The following is an 8,002-nucleotide window of genomic DNA, read 5'->3' as shown; positions in this document are numbered from 1 at the left end:
TATCGATAGTATAAAATCAACAGCGCGGACTCACTGCAGAATAAACTTGGTTTTCCGCGCGCGTGGTACATAGTGGAGCCAGAGGAGCAGGCTGAAGGGCAAGAAAGTTGACATCATTGCGTTCTTCACCAGAGTGCTTTGCTGACACATGATCATAAAGTCAAACTGTTCAGCTGTAACGGAAAGGAAGGCGTAAAATGTGGTGGAACTGCGCGGCTTCAAATTGATATTGCATTTTATGATTTCAAAATAAAAAAATACCAAGTTAATTGTAAAGTGTAACTGGTTGCTTTTGTATACGAATTTATTGATGGACATATTCCTCCATTTTGACTGCGGAAATAATTAATTTCCCTGCCAAAAATTGCTCATAAATTAAGCGAAGCTGGCAGTAGGCTATCACAAATATTTTGGCAATATGGCCTGCCAGCAACCGCATCATTATTCACACCACTATCGATAGTATTGTCACGTGGTTGTGACTGTGAAGAATGCTGCAGCAAGAGTAGGAAATACGGAGCTCTTTATTTGGGCGAACTTGTGTCCAGAAAATCACAACTCAAAAATACAAGCGATACATGCTGCGCATTGATAGCAGCGGGAGCAGTCGTCAGCTGTTGAGTAATCTGATCATCGGCGGAACGCGTCGTCCTTATACATCAGTCATCAAACCTTCCAGCGTTATCGCTGGCGCTCGCGTAAGCTCTCGAATAAAGTTGACTATTCGCGTCTGGCGCGTAATCTTAACAGAATGATCTCAAACAATTGTCAAGCTTCTCACACATTATGGCGCGGTCTGTGTCAAACGTTGCTAACAGTCTTTGTGGGTGAAACCCGAATACGTCAAAACAAAGCAATAAACACGCGTGGCAGTAACATAGTAATATCGCTATAGTAATATTAACGATGGTACTACCGATTGCACTATCGATAGTTTGTCGATAGTAGCACTATCGATAGTTTGTTTACACTATCGATAGTTTCAAAAAAACTATCGATACTATCGATAGTCAATTTACCGATAGTTCTGCATCACTAACGAGTAGACATGTGCGCCGTCCCTATTGGGCTGCAGAAATAACTGCCTTTTTCCCTTCCTTCCAGAACCACACACAACAACAACAACAAATCACCGGCGGCTGCGCGCCGGTGTTTCTACCTCCGGCGGCGGCGCGTGAACGGCGCGGGGTTCATCGGACCAGCGGCGGCGCGGCGCGGGGGGGGGGGGGGGGGGGAGCGAAGCAGTGAGCGCCATAAGTACACGCCGTAACGTTACATGAACGAGGGCTAGCAGCTAACTCTTTTTGCTCCGATCTGACTTAGCTCTACAAAACACTGGTGTATGGCAATACGGCCGGTCCCGGGAGAGAAGCGGTTTTCGGTCAGTTTTTCGTATCAGTGGTCCGAGCGCAAAGCAGTGAGATCACAGCGCTCACATCGCGTAGAAGGTATACGAGCCGTTCGCTAAGGGATGTCTGCCGAAATAGCGCGCGTGCCAGCGCTCTCGACCGCGCCCTTGTAGTCAAAGTTCACAGTTGCTACTCGAGTTACGCAGTCCCTCTCCCCAGACATCCTTTCCTGCTCCTTCGCCCAGCGGGCGGGGCGTTTCCTTCTGCTTGAGGACTAATCGAGGGCAGGCCTCGCACGCGGATTGATGTTATGTGTGACGGAAATGGCTAGCTTGTTCCATCTCTTTTTTAGCCATGTTCCTTGCCAACGCTCGCGAGCTTTTACTCGCGGCAAGAACATACAATGAGCGGAGCGATGTTATCGATTTAGAGTTTATACCGAACATGACAGCAACGATGAAAACCTGTCCTGAGTGTCTATACAATAGCTAACACAAATAAAAAATCTTTGAAAAAGCTGTCAAAGCGGGCTTGCCTTTTTTCCTGGAAAGCTGCATCGTCTCCGCTGTAAAGAGTGCGTCCGTTGGAAGAATCATATAATCGGGTGCCTTTTCCATTGGTTTCTTGCTTGCCTTCACTACGCTTCTTACAGGAGACATCTCCTCGCCACTCATTTCTTCATAAAGCACGCGTACAATGTAGCACTAATCGTTGAACCTATCATGATTATGTACAGTCTATCATGATTCTCCGTTTGTCGGCTACACCCGCTCTTGCTTCTCTCGTACGATAGTCGTGCGAGAGAAGCAAGAGCGGCTGGGCGGCTGCATAGAAAAGCAGTATCGGACAGGGGCGTATCCAGGGGGGGAGGTTGGAGGGGTTCAAACCCCCGCCCGAAATTTTTCATTTTTGCTTTCGTTTATATACACGCACACATACAAACGCACGCACGAACATATATGATGTATGGTTGAACCCCCGCCCCCCGAAAAACATTTATGGCTACGCCCCTGGTATGGGAGACATTTCACAACTGTTATTTCCCGTATATGGACCAGCCGAGAGTATGTACCCTGATTATGTCAAGTCAGTCACTGCTCTGGCATCACGAAGTACTCAAAAAGACAAGAAACGCCAAGAGAGAATAACGTGCTCGTTGTTTTTGTTTTTTGTTCTATTTTAAGAGGCTGTTAGGGGCCCTTTATAAAAACAGGGCGTGCGAACACGGACACAGGAGAGTAGTCATGACACCAGAAACGCCGCTAACATCTGAAAAATTACACAGCGGGGAACCGAAGGTAGACAACAATATTTATCTGCGCATTCTCACGTAAGAGGCCATACCTATCAATCAAGTGCGAATGGTGGTCTATGTGAGGGATAGCCGTTCACTCTCTCGAATTTTCTCTCATGTCCGTGTTTCCACGTCATGTCTTCTTAACATGAATACCTACCAACTAGCTCAGCTATATTCTAAGTTTCCATTCTCTTTACTTCTGTATTTATTTATCGATTTACTCGACTACGAATGAAAGGAAAAAGTGTACTAACCCACCAATATATATATATATATATATATATATATATATATATATATATATATATATATATATATATATATATATATATATATATATATATATATATATTGTAGCGGGGTTGCAGCTATGACTATGGTGAGGTGTGCGAAGAAGAGGCAGACGACGTGTCGGTGTGCTAGAAGTAACAACCGGCATCTTGACTGCTGGACCATCCTACACTGTAAATAAGTTATAAATATATTCGCAACATTTTGATGGTGGTGCTGGGTACTACGCAAGACGGAACTCCGCAGCGGACGTATCCTGGACAGCCGCAATATGTCAACAGAAAGCAACTCTGCTGCTGCCGCTTCGACCGCGCCTCCGGTACAGCCGGTACAGCCGGTCGTATTGACTCAACCCCGCGATCCCGGTAACTTCTGCGGCACCGACCACGTTGACGTCGATGACTGGATCGCGAAGTATGAGCGGTTTGCAGCGGTCTACCGGTGGGACCCTACAATGATGCTTGCCAACGTTGACTTCTATCTCTGGGGAACAGCAGGTACGTGGTTTCAGGCTCATGAAGCTGACATAACCAGTTGGGATGCCTGTAAACAGAAGCTTCGTGACCTATTTGGTAGAGCCGTCGGACGCCAGCGGGCCGCTTCTAAAGAACTCTCCTGTCGGGCACAATCTTCGACCAAATCGTATGTCTCCTACATCCTTGACGTCCTGGCCCTTTGCCGACGTGTCGACACCAACATGTCAGAGGGTGACAAAGTAAGCCACTTGCTCAAGGGAATTGCGGATGATGCTTTCATTTTACTAGTGTCTAAAGACTGCTCCACCGTGGACGACATCATCAAAGAGTGCCGCCGGTTCGAAGAACTGAAGAGTCGCCGCATTGCCCAGCATTTCGTGCGACTTCCGAACACGGCCGCTACATCATCTTGCGAGGACCTTCAGCCGCCATGCGGTCAACCGCCTACCAACGAGAGCGTAGTTCGCATCGTGCGCCGAGAAATCGAGGCGGCGTCGCCACCATCTTTCCTGACGCGGCCATCTGATGATCCTCGACCAACGATCTCGTTGATCCAGCAGGTTGTGAGGGAAGAGCTTGCGAATGTCGGACTGCAGCCGGTGTGTTCGTTGACGGAACCTCGTGTCAGTTCCATAACGCCTCCTCGTGCACCGGAAATATTTCGCCGCTATCGTGACCCTGCCCAGTGGAGAACGCAGGACGACAAGCCGATCTGCTTTCGTTGCCACGGTGTAGGACATATTTCTCGCTACTGTCGTTCTCGCACCTTTCCATCTCGCTCGTTTTCTGGCTATCGACGTGACGACAACCACCGGCCCCTGCAGTTTCCCGCTCGTGACGGTGGACCATACGCTGAGGCTCCTGCGACATCGGTCCGACGCTCCAGCCGTTCGCCGTCCCCAAGCGATCGTCGCTCCCGGTCACCTCAGCCCCGTCGCCATTCGTCGCCCCGCCCTACTGGACGCCCATACTCGGAAAACTGAGCAATGCAGCTCCCGGAGGTGACGCTGCATTCGACCCCCGACCTGAAAACCCTCTGCTGACCCTCACTATGGACCAGAACCTGCTTGCTGTGGAAGTGGATGGCTTACCTGTTACTGCCCTCATTGATACCGGCGCACATATTTCTATTATGAGCTCTGATCTCCGTGCACGATTAAATAAGGTCCTTACGCCGCCCGAGTCCCTATTTGTACGTGTCGCTAGTGGAGGAACTCCGGCTGTACTTGGAATGTGCACGGCACGTGTGAGGTTCTCCGACCGCCAGACGTCCGTTCTGTTTCATGTTCTCGCTCATTGTCCACATGATGTCATCCTCGGACTCGATTTCTTGTCTGACCACTCTGCTGTCATTGACTGCTCGGCCGGTGTTGTACAACTTGACTTGCCTGCGTCCGCCGACGTGTCGGAGGTGGTTCAGACCAAACTTTCGTGTGCTGAGGCTATTCGTCTGCCTCTGCCACCACAAGCCCTAACTTGCGTCGCTGTTGAACCCTATCCCAATGTACCGGATGGTGATTACGTGGTTTCTCCTTCTCCCAGTGTTCTACTGGCCCGCAGCGTCTCCTCTCCGTACACAGTTGTACCTGTTACAGCGAACAAGACGTGCCTTCCTCTTCTGAACTTCGGATTCAGCCCTCAAGTCCTACCACAAGGCATTGCTCTTGCTACTCTGTCACCGTCGCACGAGTGCCAGATCTCATCGGTGTCACCTGAACTGCCCGTTGTCGTCTCTCCGAACCCGCATAGAGTCGACGCAGTCACCTCTTCTACACTGCACAACAACATCACCAAGATGATTGCCTCAGAACTTTTGCACTCTCAAGTTAAAGACCTCACTGATCTCCTTATGATCTACTCTGACATATTTGACTTCGACGGTGGGCCCTTAGGTCTAACCTCGCAAGTCAAGCACCGCATAGATACCGGTGATGCAGCTCCAATTCACAGGCGTGCTTACCGAGTTTCACCATCAGATCGCCAAGTTATTCAACAGGAGGTCGACAAGATGCTTACAAAAGGCATTATTGAGCCTTCTTCGAGTCCGTGGGCTTCCACTGTAGTCTTAGTTAAAAAGAAAGACAACACCTGGCGTTTCTGCGTGGATTATCGGCATTTAAACAAGATCACCAAAAAGGATGTCTACCCGCTTCCTCGTATCGATGATGCCCTGGACTGCCTTCATGGTGCTACCTATTTTTCTTCGATAGACCTACGCTCTTGTTACTGGCAAATCGCCGTAGACGACCTCGACCGTGAGAAGACTGCCTTTGTAACGCCTGACGGTCTCTACCAATTCAGAGTCATGCCGTTCGGCTTGTGCAATGCGCCGGCCACGTTCGAGCGGATGATGGACACGCTTTTGCGCAGCTTTAAATGGTCTATCTGCCTATGTTACCTGGACGACGTCATTGTATTTGCCCCCACCTTTGAGTCTCACCTCGACCGACTTTCGTCCATTCTTTCAGTGTTTCGTGCGGCTGGGCTACAACTTAATTCATCGAAATGCCACTTTGGCCATCGCCAAGTTGCTATTCTCGGGCATCTCGTTGACTCATCTGGCATCCGACCCGATCCCGACAAAGTTCGCGCTGTCCTCGATTTTTCCGTATCAACTTGTGCCAAAGACGTTCGAAGTTTTGTGGGCCTATGCTCATATTTCCGACGATTCGCCAGAAACTTCGCAGATATTGCCCGCCCCCTCACTGATCTTCTCAAGAAAGATGTGCCATTTTGGTGGGGTCCTGACCAAGCCAGTGCTTTTTCCCGCCTCATTACGCTGCTCACCACACCGCCGATCCTCGCCCACTTCGACCCGTCTGCTCAAACCGAGGTCCGCACAGACGCTAGTGGTTACGGCATTGGCGCTGTGTTAGCCCAGCGTCAATCCGGTCATGATAGAGTTCTTGCGTGTGCCAGCCGGCTCCTCTCCCCTGCCGAACACAATTACTCTATTACTGAGCGCGAGTGCCTGGCTCTTGTATGGGCAGTTGGTAAATTCCGCCCCTATTTATATGGTCGACCTTTCACCGTTACCACAGACCACCACGCTCTATGCTGGCTTTCAGCACTCAAAGATCCAACAGAGCGCCTAGCTCGTTGGGCTCTGCGCCTCCAGGAATTCACGTACACAGTGGTCTACAAGTCCGGCCGTCTACATCAAGACGCCGACTGCCTTTCTTGGTACCCCGTTGACGATCCAGACCACGTAACGGATGACACGTCCATCTGTATCTCCTCGCTCTCCGCTTTCGGCAACATCGGTGACGAGCAACAGCGTGACGCGTCCCTACGAGATCTAATCACCCGCCTGAATACTGACTCGACGGACAGTTCGCTTCGCATGTTCGTCATCATAGACGGTATCTTATACCGCCGGAACATGCGCCCAGTGGGACAGGAACTACTAGTTGTAGTACCCACTCATCTCCGCTCGACCGTACTTCAGCAACTACATGATGTACCAACGGCCGGCCACCTTGGTGTTGCCAGAACGTACGACCGTGTCCGCCGACGCTTTTTCTGGCCCGCCCTCTACCGTTCCGTACATCGTTATGTCGCTTCTTGCGAGTCGTGCCAACGCCGGAAAAGGCCAGCTGTACACCCCGCCGGGCTCCTTCAACCCATAGACATACCTGCTGAGCCTTTTTTTCGTGTCGGCCTCGACCTTCTGGGACCTTTCCCACTTTCTCACAACGGTAACAGATGGGTCGCCGTCGCTACGGATTATTCTACCCGTTTTGCCATTACGAGACCTCTCCCGAGCAGCTGCGCTACAGACGTCGCCGACTTTTTGATACAAGACGTCATCTTACATCACGGCGCTCCTCGTCAACTCATCACGGACCGAGGCCGCTACGTTTTATCCAAGGTAATCGAGGACCTACTTCGCTCTTGTGCAACCAAGCACAAGCTTACAACGGCCTATCATCCCCAAACGAACGGACTCACAGAACGTTTGAATCGCACGATCACTGACATGCTCGCCATGTATGTCTCGACTGATCATCGCGACTGGGACATTGCTCTACCCTCTGTCACTTTCGCTTACAATAGCTCGCGCCACGACACTGCTGGATATTCTCCCTTTTACCTTTTGTATGGAAGAGAACCGACCTTGCCGTTCGACACGCTCGTACCCATCCCTGACCACATCTCCACCGAATATGCTCGCCACGCTATCAGCACAGCCGAAAAGGCCCGTCAGATCGCCCATCGACGCCTTTCGGACTCTCAACTCAGCCAGAAACATAGATACAACAGTTGCCACCGGAACGTTCGCTTCAGTCCGGGTGACCTCGTTCTCCTGTGGTCTCCGTCTCGGCATGTTGGCCTGGCCGAAAACCTTCTGCCCAAATACTCCGGCCCCTACCGTGTGCTACGCCAGGTGACTGAGGTTACCTATGACATCGCCCCTCTGGACCCTACGGCGCCCTCTACGTCTTCAAACGTCGTCCACGTCGCTCGCCTGAAGCCGTACCTTTCGCCCATCACCTGCTAACAGGCGCCGAGTCGGCGCTTTCGCCGCCGGAGGTCGATGTAGCGGGGTTGCAGCTATGACTATGGTGAGGTGTGCGAAGAAGAGGCAG

Source organism: Rhipicephalus sanguineus, chromosome 7, assembly GCF_013339695.2.
Source record: "Rhipicephalus sanguineus isolate Rsan-2018 chromosome 7, BIME_Rsan_1.4, whole genome shotgun sequence".
NCBI classification, from domain to species: Eukaryota; Metazoa; Arthropoda; class Arachnida; order Ixodida; family Ixodidae; genus Rhipicephalus; species Rhipicephalus sanguineus.
Note: the sequence above shows the minus strand (reverse complement) of the source record.